Raw genomic sequence first — 17,821 nt, forward strand, 5'->3', positions numbered from 1 at the left:
TTTTGCATCTCCACACATTCCGGTGGCGCGCGAAAGCGACCGAACGTGTTGCGGGTCTTTGTTAATTCTCCCGTTGCAGAACTTTCAACTCGACGGGGAGGAAGGAAGTCGAGAAATTCACGAACGCGATGAGCGGGGCGACCGTTCGCTCACGTTGGTAATAGGGTTCGTGAGGGCAAGCGGCGACTAATTAACGAGAGAGAGAAGCGGTACGACTCCTTTCGGCCGGCAAGAAAACGGGTATATCTGCCGACCGGTCGGGACGCCGTGACCTGGGCGCGAAATTTGCGACTCGAAGAACGAAATCCGCGAAAAATCGCCGATCGGCCGCCCTAAGCTAACGGTACTCTCTGACGCGAGCTTCCAAATATTTCTTCGCTCGAGAGTCGTCTTCTTGTCGGCTCGTATGCGAGCTCTCTTCCCGACGCGAGTGTCTCCATCGTGCGATTCGGAATACGTAGACTGAAAAGAAAATCGGGCAAGAAGAACCAAGGTTACTTTGTCACGGTGAGCGATCGAGTCAAATTCGAGGAGAAATCGATAACCTGACGCAGGATTTTCAGTCAACTGTAAAAGATTGACGAAACTCTGAAAGTTAGTTGCGTGCGGATGTTCCTTCAACTACCAAAAGGTTGACCTGACTGCATAATATAAATAATTTTTGTAATTTTATTTTTCTGCACGGATAGAACAGATTAACGTGACAATGAACGAACCAAACACGATTGAAGTTTCGGTTAAATTTAACACGCTGCGTGTGTCGGTCCACTTAAATTTTTACGTTAATTTAGCATAAGGTGAATACGTCGAAAAGTAATACAAATATAATGTTACGAAATTAACGCCAAATTAAATATCGGCACTGAAGTATAGAAAATGTGTTATCTTAACATTTACACATGTTAAATACCGACACAGCAGAAAATGTTGAGATAACGCAATATTAATGGATACATTAGACACATGGGTATTTGGAAAATTTCATCTATTTTAACACAAATATTTGTATATACGAATTTTCGAGATGTAGTAAAACGTTGTTTTACACAATTATTCCTGAAAACTGCTAAGAATTACAGCTAAAACAGTATTAATATATTCGTGATCGGTAGCAAATGCACCGAAGTACGCGGGGACGAGCGAGAGAAGGCGCGACTTCGGCTGGCCGTCACGTCGCAAATCTTTCCTTTTTTACGGCGAGATCGTGCTCGCTTGTAAAAGACAACGAAGTTTCGATCGTCCCTTCTACGCGATCTCGCGTAGAAATCGACAAACGTCGCGCGTGCGTACGTCGGTCACGTATCTAACCGGAGTGTCTATCCGCGACTCTTTTGGAGTTAAGAAATCGCACAGCGATTTCCAACTCGAGACCGGCGGTCGTCCGGCTCCCTCTTTTCGCTCTTTTTTCATTCCCGTCGCGGTTTAAAGGCTGATTATCGAGCCGACTCGTGTGTCAACGCGAAACGATTCCGCGACACCGGGGATATTTTAACGCATTCTTGACTGACTATTTTTAGCATCCACAAATCTCCGTTATTTTTTCATGGCTGTTTGTCACGAGTTCACACTATAGTGATCTCTTTCCGCAAACCAAGCTGTTTTAAGAATTATCTATATTAATTTTTTTAATTTTATCAATTGGAAGTTATCATACGGTTGTTGACCGACCCAACACTGATCGACTTGACAAAAATTACAGCCATTTCCGGAGTCTCAGCTATATTTTCTTATTATTTTAACGAAAAAATAGCAAAATAAGTTACTTTTACAAAGTTGTTACGGTAGAACTTCCTACAAAAAATGATTTTCCTGACTATAATCATCTCACTGCACGCGATCAAGATACCGATCGCTTTTTTCTCAGAGCAACAATTATTGCCGGGATAATGCGCCCGGGTGAAAACGCACGACGAAAACAAAAAACCATCAACGCGATCCCAGAGAACGGACTGTATTTCAGCAGCGCGAGCTAATTAAGTACGTTGACAGCGAATAAAAACGCGTGCGAGAGAGACTGATGAAATCCATCGGCGGGCTACTTTCACTCGCGATACATCTCGACGTTCGCACCGACACGGTCGAAAAGACGCCCATTGTGTGAGAATTACAATGGGGAGTTATCGGTAACTCTCATGCGAGACGATTCACGTTGAATTTTAACCTTTTGCTGTCGCGTATTGCCTGCCGTACACTAACTCGCTAACTATCCGCTGTCACGTGACATCATTCGCGTGCGTGTTCACAACTATCGCCGCTCCTTAAATGGCGAGACGATCTTTTCGGCATCTGGCACACGCATCGTCTCCGTCTTTAGGAAAAAGTCATTAATATTGTAAGGAACTTTTAATCTCGGCACAGCAGCGGAGGGAATCGGCGACAGATCGATCGATTTGTCACGGCCAAGCCTATGCGCTACTACGATGCCGAATTAATTCGATACATTTGCTTCGACATGAGAGCTCGTTGCTGTTTGAGCAACAACCAAAAATATAGCCACCGTCGAAGTAATTATACTTGGCCTATAGCCAAATTAATCGTCTGAAAAGCTTTCGCTCAGTGTGTGCACGGTAAAAAATTTTGTGTTAAACTTAACACGATAAATTGTTGTGTTAATTTAATACGAATATGTTGTTGAAAAGCAACACAAAGATTGTGTCAAAAATTAACACAAAACATAGTATGTTAATCGGCGTATGTTATTTACATGAATATCGACTCGACATGAAATATCAAGATAAGATAAATGTGTGAAAATATGAAATATTTAACACAAAAAGATGAGCGATTTCAATACAAAAAATGTCTTATTGTATCAACCGCTCCGCGGTTTCCCTGCGTCGCGAGGGGCGGTGCGTTTCCACGGTGGAGTTTCCTCGGTCGCTCCAGTGGACTAATTAATCAGCATCCGCGCGCCTGGGAGGAGCACGCGATTGTAATTTTCTCAAACTCAACCGCGGATCGGCTGGAATATTCATAAAACTGCGCGCGAACACCGAGAGAGTCGTTCACGCGGTGTTTCCAAGTGTGGAAGTTTTCCCACAGTTCCGGTCTACACACAATGCCGCCGAAAGGACGTATGCGCATCCTGTTGGATGCCTCCTTCCGGTCCCTCACCTTCGCTTCCCTTTTGTTGGGACCTTTGCAACGAAATAATCTCCTTGCCCGTTCTGGTTCGTAAATTACGAGGAATCATGCTCTACCGAGGAAGATGCGCACCACCCGCCTTGCACACGCGAAATCGATAGTGCTCGACAAAATTCAAGGTCCGCGAGAAGCTGAATTATCGCGGGATAATTCTCTTCTTGAACCCTCCAATGTAAGATTGGATCATTTATTTTACACCGTGTTGTTCCTCTTAAGATCACGTGGCCTCGGCTAACTCATCATCGTGAGTGAGTGATATGTCCTTCTAAGCGACACCATCTTCTTATTTATTTCTTTTACCTATTTTGTACATCTTACTGGACACGTTCTGAAAACGCACGATATCCCAACGACGAAAACGGACTTACGTCAGCGATGATCGCTTTTCGAGGAAAAGCGAGAACGCGCGCAACAATGGTCGCGCCCCAACCCTGCGCGAGTGACATGATGAACGCCCTTTTTCACCGTAGAAACCGCAACTCCGATTGTGGAGTAATCATTTGCGCGCAACGGGCTGAGAAAAACTTCAATTAGATTGTTATCAAGTATTTCATGTATTTAGTAATTTTTCGGATCGAAATAGTACACTTTAATATTGACTCGCGCTTTCATGAATTCAAGATTACCGAATTCAGTGTGTGTCTACATCTGAAAAATTTAAACGACAGTATCGACAATAATTGTACAAACATCACGAAAAAAGCTGCACATTATTCTTACATGTTATTTTCTGAATCAAATTTCGGAATCACTTTTTTATAACGCATCTCGATAAAAGAGGAATGGCACCGAGATGCCACAAGAGAACGCTCGCGGTGCGATTGAATAAGAATTTCGCTGCGCGAGAAATCCGCGGTCGCTGTGAGAAAAGCAAATACAGGTTCGCGAGAGTGTTCACAGGTGCACACAACGACGCCTGGGGGGGGGAAAAAAGCGGCGGCGGTGAACCGGGAATTGCGCAAAGGCGGCGCCGTGAAATTTCCGTCCAAGGACAAGGCGTTTTCGAGCCGCGATCGGCACGAGCGATCGAGAAACGTTTAATAGCTCACGCGTCCTTTAATCTCGTCGTTTCCCGAGACGCTGCAGTTTTCTTCGCGGAAAAGACGCGTGTAACAGCGCGCGACGTTCCCGTTATACAATGTCGCAGCGTGGTGTTATTTCAGCCCGAGAGCATATCGGACGACCGCGAATTAACGTTAAACGCGGTGTGGGGACGTTCTCACCGAACGCGACGTAAGTCGCTGTAGTACGCTGAGAATCATGCGAGAAATTTCTCATCCCTGCGCAGAGACTCTTATATTCCTCCACACGAATGAGGGTCGAAGGTCTCTCCATCGGATCTCCCCAAGAAGGGCATAAATCACGTTCCCGTGAAAAAACAGTCGAGATGAGGGACAAAAAAGAGCTGAGGAAGAAGAAACGTGCGTCGTTCGTAAGATTCATCGCGTCGTCGTGAGCGAGACGAAGACAGTGCTAAGGAGAGAAAGCAACCCCCTCGAGCAGACCATTCACGTAAATACCGGTATCGAACATACTTGTCTTTCGCGAGCAAAAGAGAGAAAGATAGAGGAGCCCAGCCTCTTTCTCGGAACGTGCACATCGTCGTCTTTCGACGTCCTCTCCCCCGCCCGACTTGATTCGGCATTGTCATGCAAATTCAACATGCGGATCCGAGGGATTTCTCTAACGCGCGACATGCTGTTCTTGCACACGTGGAGAAGACCTACGCGCGCGCCTCCTCCTCGTGTCGCGGCGCTGATGAAATTAATCTCGAGTTATGCCAGCTACTTTCGCGTCAACGGCGCAGGACGAGTGATATCGTCCTTTTTATCAAAATCGGATTTAACAAGGCGAAGGAGAAATTATACACTGAAAACGATTGGACCATCAACTGTATCGAAAAAAAGTATTGTGGTGTACGTTGTTATTCAATGTTTTAAAATGTTACGCGAGTTGAACCCTATCCGTCACGCGAAATATGAGGAGAAAGAGGTTCGTTTCTTCCTCGACTTTTCCTCCTTACGTACTTTTCATTTAAGTGCATGATCGTGTATGAATATGTAATGGAATAAGAGAATGCACACGCTCTCCAAAGTACAAACGGGCATATTTCACTGGCGGTGCGTGCTCGTTGTATTACACCTTCGTACGGTAATACACAATGAATGACAAATATTCATGCGTTTCTCGAAAGAGGAGACTGGAACATTGCTTTCGTTCCTCTCTGCCTCTCGTATCATTCACATGTTCCAACAATGCTGAGGTAGAACGTCCACCCACATATATCCAGTCTTTCGTGCGCGTAAAGAATTTCAAATAATTATTCCCACATAAATCGATGTGAAACGTACAAATGATTCAACATATATCCATGACAAAAGCACTAACTAGAAAAATTCTCCTGCCTATATTACTCTCGCTATGATGATTACAGTTACAAATATTTTTCCCTGAGACTAGCGACTAATTAATCGAGCGAGGAATTAAAAATTTCACGGGGGTAGACGATCGATTTTTCACGCTCCGAACGTCCGGCTTAATATTTGAATACGCGCGTAGGCAGGTTTGACCCGGTCGAATCAACGGCATATCGGCGTGGCCATAATCAGGCGACATTGTGCGACCGTAGATTATGGGGTAGAGAAAGGACTGCGGTCCGCCAGCCAACGCGAATGTATAAGTAATGGAGACCTCCCTTCCCCCAATGTTTTGTCGGTCCACACCTGTCGGCCAAAAATCTCGGTGCGCGGAAAATGAACGATAATCCCCGAGGAGTTATTTATGAACGTGTCTTCGAGGGCCGCACGGAATTAATCGGGAATTAAAATGATACAACGCCTGGCATCGGGGCAGAAAAGAATCCAACGCTCGGAAAATGCGAACACGAATAAAAGTTATACCGACGGATCTTTTTTCCTTTTATCACCTACAAGCGCGAGGAACGAGAGACGTGTCCGAAGATATATCTGACGGCGAGATTGCGCCGGGCTACCCGCGGCGCATCGTTCGCGCGATCGATGGATCATCGATCGGCACGCAGCCAGCGGGTGGGTGCGCGCCGCGCAAGGGATTGTCCGATGTAATAAAGGCGATAATGGCCATTATTATCGGCGAGTTACGTCTTCTGGGAACCGCTACCAATCGCGGCGACAAACCGATACGAAAGTATCATTACGGAATGATCGCTTCTTTCAATCAAATAAAATTCTAAATAAATAAGTCACTTGATTAATTTTTTTTTCCCAACGCGTAATTCCCGCTTCTATCCGCTTTCAATGAAAAATACTAATCTTTAAACTAATTTAAGAATTCTAGGAGGAATGAGCAAGCAATGATGGGTGAAAAATATTGATGAAATAACCTTGGCTTTTACTTAATGATCGTTACTGTATGGCCGGCCGTGAATAGAACACATTTTGCTGGCCTAACAAATGTGATGACAGCAAGAAGATTTGTTTGAACGGCAAAAACATTTGTTGAGTATTAATTACCATCAGCTAGATATGCGGACAGCAAATTAATTCGGTTGTATCAACAAAATGTTATCCGTCGCAATGACGTTTTGCTACGGCAGCAAAATTACTTTTTCCGTGTAACAAATCTTTTTGCTGTCACCATAGTAACTGAAGTAAATTGGCTATCCCAGCAAAATATTTTTCTCCGTGCACGTTTCTATTTGGCGGCTCGGAAATTACTCGATTATCGACGTGACGATTCTCCGACACGTTAATCTCGGCTTACTAAACGAAGGATCGTCAGCTCGGTAAGCGCACATTCTTACGGCGCGATGGAACGCGCCAGAGGTGGAATAACTCTCTCGGTACCCGTAGGTGTTTGCAAACAATGGCGAGGAATCATCCTCGGACGATTTCGACATACACTCGGAACGCTTGTAATATGACGCGGCGCACAGGGTGTGCCTCAAATGAGCGTACTTATCCGACAGGCGGGAAAGAAGTATTTCAGTCGCGAGGAAAGCGTGTCTAATTCCGCGAGCGAGAACAGGCGTCTCGCAACGTCGTTAAGAAATCATCCGGAGAAAGAAATGTACCGTTAAGTCTAGTCAGTGGCAAGAACATTTTTTCCGCCAAGTATATCGTGTTCAATACGAAAATGTCCCGTCTATATTTCAAACGCTCCAACGTTTCCTCAATCAATTCTTCTTTTTATCTCAATCGCGATATTCAGATCAGCCGCAGCACACGTCTTATCGAAATGAAGCGTGTCGTTCGCAAAATCGAGAATCCCGATTCGAAGCTGAGGGAAAGGGAAGAAAGGGATGGACGCTAATACGAGCTCTTAAGCAAGCGCGGGATCGAGATATCGATCGACTTTATCGGCAGACTCGTTCCTGCGGCAGAAACCGATGGCATTCATTGCGTAACGAGGCACTTACCGCAAATCAAACTAATGGCCAATAAAACACCACACGGCTCTAAAATCGCATCGAAGGATGGTCGAGGCGCGCCCTCGTTGGATTCATCCGGAATTCGCGCGCGCTGCACCGACATCGTGTTATTAACGTTTAAGTAGCGGCATGAGTTACGTATTCGCGATGCTATTTATTTTACGGTAGTATTATTAGCGGCGCGAGCGTACATTCGGAGTGTATTCTCCTAGTGAGTGCGCTTTCCTCTCTACGAGACGAACTGGATTTACCGAGGAGGGTAATACCCCGAGTAACTAACTGTACCGAGAGGTATCGCACGAGAATTCGTTACGCATCGACCTTCTTATTTCAAAATAACGCGACTGTCAAACAGCTGACCTCGACAATAACTGAAAATAACGCGTGGAATCTCAGAATGGAAATATGATCTTCAGGTGGGCACGCATCGGTCCCGAATAATAATAATTTAATCGAAAAAAGTGCTATACGATATTTCCTTCGTAAACATTATATGTTAAAACAATCGTGACGATTAATAAATTTCATAACATTGAGAATATCAGAATTTACTTCTAGAAAATATCTACTGGATGAAAAAATTTAAATAAAGTTTCTTCAATGATAAAAGGAATATTACATAATTCTAGTAAATATTCTTTTAAATTCAGAACCACTGTGCATTCTTGTACATACATTCTGTAATTAATGCGTTCAAATCAATATTCATTGCACACAAGCTATTGAAACGTATACTTAAATTAAGAAAGACATTATTTGATTTGAAAAGAGTGGAAAAACAAATAACTACATTTACTTGATTTTAGCACTTTTTCTCTAAGTAACAGTAACTGTTCTGAAAGCTTGTCAGGACTTATCGGGGAAATCATTTCGTTCATAAATTTTCATAATTTTTCTCTTGGAACAATGCACGTTAAATATTGAAAATGAATGAACGTTTCGTTTCCTCGTTGGAGAACCCCGCGTTCTCGCACACCGTGCGTATTAGCGAGATCGCGTGGCAGAGAAGGAGCAACACGCGAACCGCTACTTTTACGTTTCCTCATAAAAGAACAATGCCTGCCGATTAGTGGAAACAACGAGGGATATCGGTCCGATTCGCGGCTGATTACCGTTTCGCATTCCTCGTGCCTGAACTTTCCTCCCTCATAATACACACACAAGTATCGATTTAATTTCAGCATTTCTTTGCAGGCGGGAATCGATCGATATAGACAAAGAGAAACTATTTTTATCATTAATCATGCTTGCTCACGCACACGCTAATTAATTCAACTATCGCGAGCGAATGTAAAAAGATAGCAGTACCGCAACAACGACTGAGAGAGACAAACAGTCTACGCGCGCGCATACTACGTGTCGTGCTTTAAATAGGAAAAAAATCAAAATTTATCCGATATGATCGGTGATATTAATCAAAGAACCGGTATTAAGTAATAATCTCGACTATCGTCGCGGCTGCTTGAATCGAAATATATTGACACTGATTAATTGCCGTTGGGCTAGAGAATCCAAAAATAAATCGACGAATTTATCCGGCGGCCATGCAAACGTTATCAATTTGGACCGCGCTTTACGAGAGTCTAACGTTCACGACAAGGGGATCGCGACGTATAATTGTTAATTAACTCGACGATTGTCCGACTCGGCAATTCGACATGCAACGCGCGCGCGCCGACGAGGATAGACGGTCGTTTATTCACAATCGGAAAGGTTGCGCCACCAAAAGTTGGATTGCGACGGAAAATTAAGTATTCTAAGACCCCCTGAGTTTTAGAAATTGTTGAAAGATTCGAATAGCCTCAACATACAAAACCTTCTAGGGAGCATAATGTACATCGAGAGAGCTACTTTCGGCCTCAATTATACAACGAAGTCAATTTAAAAATTGTAAATGGCGAACTGAACTAAAGTTAGTAGACAGATACACATGATAATAATAAAAAAGACAAAAAATTTTTCAGTTGAAACGTCGAGACTTCTACCGGATATTTATCCTCATTATACGCAATTTTTCCGAGCGTAGTAAAGGTGCGTAATAGTATGCGAAGGTGACGCGCGGTGTGTATGTGGTGTGCGGAGAGATTACGAAACGATGCGCCGGGAGATAACGGTGTCATCGAGATTTCTCTCTCGAGTTACTAGGCCACCTTATTTTCATCCACTTTTCCATCCCGCCGAGGATCTTTGACATCGCCACCGGCGAGACAGAGAGGAAAAGGCGGGGTGACTTAATGTCAACGTGGTCAAGTCCTCGTTTTCACTACGCTGACGAGCGTTCTTCCACGTTTTAGCGAGAGCGGACAATTGCGAGAGATAAAATTGGATTTTTTACGACAAAGGTCTTAACACCGCACCTTGATCCTCCTCTTCGCTCTCGCTCCCATTAAGCGTATCGAAGAAAACGCGGCCCGATTACGCCGAGTTTCGCACGAAAGCTGTGGGAGTTCCACGGAATTGAATGATGAGAGAGAACCCCGGAGAGAAAGAGATCGTATCTCTCCTCTATATAACGAAAGAATAGATATTGCATCTCCTAACGGGTGTGCATCAGCCAACCAGCTACGAGAGATGAGGCGTATTATCGTCGAATTGTTTCGCGTCAATAGAGTTCCCGCGTGCAATTTTTCTCGCCGGATATACTGTTATATACCGTCCATTACGCTCGCGAAAAACGATCCGATATTTCTCCACGATGCGAAAAAAAAGCGCGAATATACGGGAGTACTTTAACGAGGCAAAGGGCCTGCGTTCGTGGTTAAGTGGCGCTTGAACCCGACGGGAACCGAGGAATCTCGTTTGAAAGGAGAAACGTATTAGCTTATCTAACGTATTAAATCTCCGCCGGTAATTGGGACGCTCTCTTAAATGAAACTATTTCTTTTGCATTGCGAATCGATCGTTTTATACGTTAATTTTACAAGAGCTTAACTGATGATTAAATTATCGAGAGATACTCTATGTAAATACGTGGTTTGCTTCCTTTCATTGGCTCTTTACCCTGAGATTAAAAAATGGTTAATTCCATTAATACTATAGTTAAATAAAATGATAGTCGACGTTATCTATATTTCTTTCGTTATTTCACCAAAAAGATGGCAGTAATAATATAAGGTGTTATTATATCATTATAGCAGCACTTATATCGCAAAAGTGGTTTCCTCCACTATAATTATTTCACTGTATAATTATAGCCAGAAATACTGCACACACTCTTCTCATTTTATAGAATTGATTCTTCAAACGCGAATGATTAACTTAATGAGACGCAGTGGTAACATAACGTGCCGGTGATCGTGTCATTCAATATCTCAGCTCAAATTTTTCTGGGATGAGTCCCGTACGGAAAAAGGTGAAGGACCGACGGATTTCTCTGGTTCGTCGAATCGGTTTCTCCGTAACCAACGTTCCAACCTCGAAGAAAGGAGGGAATGAAAGAAATCGTTTGTTTAAAAAAGCGGAAACAACGGGGGGAGATTATGAAATCGTCGATGTGGTTATCTCAAAGGAGTATCATCGATACTTTGCCCCCGGAGGTTTCTCTCTCGCGTTTCTCAATATAGGTTCCCGATAACGCATCGGCCAAAAGTTTCATTATCAATGAGTGGGATACGCCGGGGATAGCTGACATAGAAAGTCCGCGATCCTTCCGACCTCGCTGACTGAAATTACTTGAAGATTCGCAGCTATACACGCGAACAAAGATCCGAGAAAAATATATATACACACTGAGAGGAAAATTGCTGAATCTCACTGCTGATGAATTAGTCATTTCCGACATATTTTTTTCTCTCTTCCAACAAAACAGTTGTGACAACAATATGTAGTCATCATCAATGCTGCGGTAGCGCTTGTCACAAAAATGAAATCTCCGACTGTGATTATTTTATCACGCAATTACAATAATGAACCCTACATTTTGTGCTTCCCAATTTTGATGTTGAAAAAATCGTCGCATTTTTGCAAACAAGGCGAAGATCTTGTTAAAATTCGACCGAACTGACCTATCACACGCTCCCTTAAACACGCGGGCCCCAAATAGCAAGGAGCGCGCCGAGCGGAGTCGCAATCACGACGAATTTAATTATGACGATTACCGTGAGCAAGGTAGCGTGAGAGCCAGAATTTCCGCGACAGTCAACAGCCTTGGAGTAGGAAGTCGGGCAAGTGAGACAACGGAACGAAATCATCTTTTCAGCTTTGCGCGCGCGTTTGTCGTCGCGTTTCCGGAATGCGATTAATCCTCTAATAGCAAAGTGGATTTTCAACGTTTCCGGGAGTCAACCCCATGCTTTCTTTTCTTCATATGATTCATTTTTCATATAATCGTAGAAAATAGATACAAAAATAACATTCCTTAAGAAGAGAAATAACATGTTGAACGAAGCTGTGGTCTTATCATTAGAGAATTAATTCGCGGGAATTAGTTAATTGATACAAAACGCTCCTTTCTCGCCGAGCGCGGCACACTCGAATTACTCAATCGGTTTTAACACGCTCGAGCGAACAGGTGTGTTCAGATAAGCCACTCACGATAAGATGACTCGTAAGTAAACGCGGTTTTGAATCGAATCTATGACTCAGGCGATTGGCATACGTATACGCATTACAACGCGAGTAACGCAACACGCCGAGAAATATTTGTTATTCACGTAAGCGGCGCGCTAATCGCCCCGGGCTGCGCGAACTGCTCGTCGATGCTCGGCGTTGCTATCGTGGCATCAAACGCAGATAAACGTATGTTATATTTCACCATTTCGTACGGAATATATTGTTGACCGATCACGAGGACCGTATTTTGTTAGCCAAACATTGTTGGCTGGTCCTCGAGTTCATCAACTACGGACTGTTACCGGATTAAAACGTTATTGTGCAAACGTGGTCAAATCCAAATTTCTCTGTATGTAAAGTACGATTAATTGCATTTGAAAAATCGGTAAGTGGAAAGCCAACGATACGAGCTGAAAGATACATCTCGAGTTACGTTTATTTATCGTACTTTTGGTAATTCACTCGTCGGATCGAGCCCTCGTGTGCAATTAACGTGTTTTAACTTCGGAGATCTTACGCAACGTATGTATGCGGGCGGTTCACCGGGCTGGAAGCACGCATTCAATGTGTGTGACGACTCTTCGAAATTATCCCGTGAGATATATCGCGAGATATATCTCGTAATAGTAGTAAAGCTCGGCGCTAATTGCGACGTAGTCGAGCAACACGGCAATCGATCGGTCGAGCTGAAACTTCCTGTTGACGTCGCGTTTACTCCGTAATTTTATCGTCTCATTTCCGCCCTGCTCGATTTCGCGTCTCCCGAAGAGAGGAAAAAAAGGGAGCTCTTCTAACGCATTCTAGGAAGGATCAAGGACGTGCGTGAGAGGAATTCGACGGGTAAAGTTAGTGTCGCGGAACGTGTTTTACGACGGATCGCTTTGCGGATCTGCATATGAGATGCGCTAAAATCGATTCTCCGTGCGGTGGAACGATCCTCATGTCAAAAAGAATATATCGGATCACAATTCATGATCGCCTTATTCAGCTAAATTTTGATTCGTACAAGGAATGAAAAAAAGCAGAAAAATTTTAGTGACCCTTTCAAGATAGTTCGCAATCCTAAAATTGAGCTTGTTTATGTAACTCGAGTCTCTCGACGAATCTTCTTTTTATTTTTCTACAATCCGCTCTCTCTCTCTCTCTCTCTCTCTCCGCTAGTTATCGATAATATATGTCCCAATCTTAGCTTCCAGGAAGCACGGAAGTAAAAGCTAGGACGAGTTTTAGGAGCCGAGCGAAATACAACTCCGCGGCCGGACGAATCGAAGAGTTATTATCGCGCTTTTTTTTCTCGCGACGTTTTCTTCGAAATCGCGAGTGTCAAGGCTAGCGAGAGCCTAGCGTCATAATTCCCTCTCGTCCGGACGATTCAAAAGGGATCGGGAAAAAAAGGAGAAGGACGGTGCCTCGTAAAGAACGAGACCTTACGGACACCCCTGCCGCGATTTTCATATTCACAATTAGCATTCCTCCGGGCGGCGGCAGCCCCCGTCCTTTCAGCCGCGATGAGCCGACGCGCTTCTTTCTATCAACACGCGAGAGAGAAGCTGGCCGAAATCGCGATTTTGTTCTACCGTAAAGAATCCTTTGTTCCGACGTGAAATTATCGCGATGATTTACGACCTCTGTCCACCCGGGCGCTGTTAATGAATACACATTGCAGCAAATCTCGTTGACACCCTGAAACCCTCGGATTAACATACTAAAGAGAAATGCTCAAGTTAACGGAGGATACCGGCCGAGCGTTGCAAAAGTATGCAAATCTTTGCCGTCGAATGGAACGGTTCGATTAATGTCTACGATCAATATCGGGCTAAAAGGAAGATAAAACACACGTTTCGTGTACAACGGAAAGAATAAAAATTCGTCAGAAAGCGCGATTGTTTCGCGAAGAGGGTATATTGTTCCCGTCCCGCTAATATCGCGGCAAAAAATGCAAAACGTCTCGTATTGGCGAAAAAAATGAATATGATGAACGTTCGTTCGCGAGAAAGAAAGGGAGAGAGAAAAGAACGAAATAGAGACTCTGCTCTCTCACGACACAGAAAGACGAGACGTTCTTTAACGGATTCTTCGTAATCGTGGCCGAATCTCCGAACGGGCAGAGAACAGCTTTTTTGCTACGACCGAGCGAGATGATGTCTCATATACCGCGCGATTCGCCATCGGTGTCAGATCCACGTTCCTACGACGGCGGCATAGGAAACCGGACGAGGAGAAAGAAAGAGGGCTTGATTCAGAGTCTCGGAATGTTCACGGACCTGTATAGGCAGCCCTCGAGCCTAAGCGGGACTGTGTTTCTCTTCCTTATATAGCCGCTTTCCGACGGATATGGGTTTTCAGTCTACGATGTATCGTAAACGAGTTGTCGCCCGCAACCATTTCCCGAGTCGAAATTTTACATTAATCTCGCAACTATTGAATTTGAAAGACCGATAAAGAATCTCAAGATGTTATATTATACAAACTATTGCTCTACCTTGTTATAAACGGTTTTACTTATTATCGTTCTCTCCATATTGAGTCGTAAAGGAAGACTCACATTCCAGAATCATATTTAACATTCGATTAATATTCTTCTTCCATTTATCCTAATCTTAATTTACTATCAATCATAATATATTAATTATATAACGAATAGGGTATGGAAGATAATCTATCTTTTTTGCTGTTGGAAATTTTGATGGGATTCAAAGTTCTTCAAAGAGCTGATAAGAAGTTGTAAGGGTAAAAACAGCAGTGTGTGTCCAATGATGCTGCCGTAGAAATTTAAATTTGAATTACGTACGATAAACATAAACGTTGTCAGATGCAAATAAGATCGCGGCCCGAGGAGCATTATTAGACGTAAAAATTAGCACTTGCGAAATTTACATTAGATTCTAAGACCGGCATTCATAGTTGTAAATTATTTACGATCTTTGTGATGGAGAGTCTAATTAATTACAAGGATTCCGTTATTCGGTTGATTGAATCAATATTTCTCGTTCTATGAAATAAATATTGATATAGTTTGATAAATATAATCATAAAATTACTTGTCAAATGTTGATGGATGCCGACCTAAATTTCGACTCGGGTTTCTCAGTGTTAATCAAACGTCCGTTAAAAACACTCTTGTACAATAAATCAATACACCTTGAAATACATGACGTATCGCTGGTGTCCTTCGTCGTGGTGTGACACTATCACTGACGCATACGATCAGATACAAGTGTTCAATAACACCATGCCGACGAGAGCCCGATTAAGTATTTCAAGGACCGACGAAATATTTTAATTACCCGAGGGGAATGATAAATAACGCACCGATACACGTCCGCGGTATGCGTGTCGATCGAAGCGTAATAAACATTCGAAGAAGTGTGCGGCGCCCGAAGGTAGGTTTGACCGCCTTGAAGGTCCGGAATGTTTTGATTCTTGTGGTCGCCCGACGTCGTTCAATGTCGACGGGGGGAGAAAGAATTTCCGTTTCTTGCAGATTGTTTCTCCCCCGCGTCACTAGCATATTTTTCTGTAACCGAGTGTTACGTTACATTCTCACGCAAGATATTTCGTCGGTTCTTGAAATATTTCATCGAACTTGCTCGCCGACATTGCGTTGATTAATACGTGTTTTCTTTTTCGATCGTCAAATCGTATCTACACTAGCGCCACGAGCTGGTATCCAAAGTGCCATGACGATGCAGCCAAGAGGAGACGTAAGGTACATAATGTGTTTGTAGATGTGCATTTAATATATATATATATACTTCCAACGCCAATGAAGAAATTAATAATAAAGAGATGATAAAATGTATTGTCTTATATCGATTTTAATCAGAGTTGCCCATTAATATTTATTAAATTATTTAACATTTGCTTATCGTGTACATATTCTATCTGCATTTCAATTAATATGTATAACGTTAATATACATAGATTGTTAAAATTAAGAATAAAAATTAAATAGAGATGGAATATTGAGATAATCGAATATTAAATATTTCTAAAGTCTTTTTTTTCAGAATTATTCAAGATGGAGAAAATGACATTAAATAACCATCAATGTAGGACAATAGCTTGTGTAGTTGTTAATGTTCGACAGAACTTATAGGGTTAATATGAAATCCAAATTTCAACTCGAGGTACACGGGAAGATTATCTTTTCAAATACAAATACATCGATTCCGCGTAATTTATTTCAATTAACACGTTACCGCCATAAGGATCATCAGTGACTGGCATTCGACGAAACCGATAAATATCTATGACAAGTAAGTGAAAGAAAGCATTTTTAAGCCCCGTCCGACTATACCGGCGCGAGAGATCCGGTACAAGGACTTCGGATGTTCAAGGACCCTGTGGCGGATCGAGGAAAAAAGAAGGGAAAGAGGAGCGTTAAGGTAAAATAAAAGCAACAATTCGCCGGGCGATGTTCAGCGTTCAGGATTCGGCTACCGTGCTCCATCACCTGCGATCGTCGATGTTATCGCGTCGAAACAAGGCAACGCGCGCGCGGCCGGGACTTCCTCGTGTCTCTCGCGCTTTGCCCTGTTGCATCCCGCGATTTAACTAGGTGCACACCGGCCGATCCCTATCTCTCGGGCAGTTGCAAGAGCGGTTCTCCTCGTCCCTCCCGAGAAGGGCGAGTCGTTAATGGCGAGTTTACACGAGGCCGGTAGCGGAGATAAGTTACATCTCTCTTTTTTCGTCCCGCGTTTCCCAAAATCACGCGCTCATTGATCATTCTTTTTAACGTATTTTTCGCCCTTTCTATACGAACATGTAAAACTTTTGTCATTTCTCATACACAGCAAACCAATTTTCCGAAATAACGCTCCACATTAAGGTGAATATGTTAATTTAACATTTATTTGTGTACTTTTTAACACGACTCGGGTGACAAATCGATCGATAACAAACACGGCTGAATTAGCCGCAAGAAAAACCGCGGGTCTCTCGACGACGCGGCGCGCTAACGTTTCCTCGCGTTCGCGAAATTAATAGCGCTTACCCCTTCGCAGGCAAGAACCGAGAGAAAAAGGGAATCGCGGGGGAAGAGACGCGGAAAAGGTTCACGGTGTTGTCGTTAAGAAGCAAGGAGTCGCTCGAACATTTGGCTACGTCCACTTTTAGTGGCGGCCTTAATGCCCCCTTCGAACGCGCGTTGCGTGTGGGAAGACACACAAAGCTCCTTCTCCTTGGTGGGTCGTTAAAGCCACGTAATTTCGTCGAATTACGAACTGCATCACTCTTCGCCAACCGACGACACTTAATGACCCCGAGAGAGAGAGAGAGAGGCCGCTATGCAAGATTGTGCATGTCATCTGCGCTTTTCTTTTTCGGATATATTTTGAAAAGAACGCAACGAACGGCCCTGAAAATTACACGAGTCCTTCTCTTCACCCACAAATGAAAATTGCGGATTAGAGAGTCTCTCTTTCATTGGGATGATCGCGCGAGATCGATCTCCGACGGACTATAAGACGCAGGCTACCCCTATAAATATTCAAGCAAAATCCCCGGGATTTAATGGGTTAATGACGGCAATTCGCGTTTCACTTCCACGACTTTGATAGCTCAACCGGGCCGCACGACGTCGCGCGATGCTAACGTGATTTCGCGTTCGGGAAGGCGCCGCGCACGAATTACGAACACGTTTGGCGGCCGTACGTACGTCGTATTACTCCCGGTGAAAGCTGGTGATTTTACGGTGAGGTGGGCATTCGACGT

At 43.6% G+C, this 17,821-nt stretch overlaps 1 protein-coding gene across 1 annotated transcript in view; it reads right to left on the reverse strand.

Moving 5' to 3' along the window:
• LOC106742412 overlaps window positions 1–17,821 on the reverse strand; it is a 165,581-nt gene that overhangs the window by 59,557 nt on the left and 88,203 nt on the right.

The sequence above is a fragment of the Dinoponera quadriceps genome, unplaced genomic scaffold (genome assembly GCF_001313825.1).
Source record: "Dinoponera quadriceps isolate SergipeBrazil2010 unplaced genomic scaffold, ASM131382v1 scaffold754, whole genome shotgun sequence".
NCBI classification, from domain to species: Eukaryota; Metazoa; Arthropoda; class Insecta; order Hymenoptera; family Formicidae; genus Dinoponera; species Dinoponera quadriceps.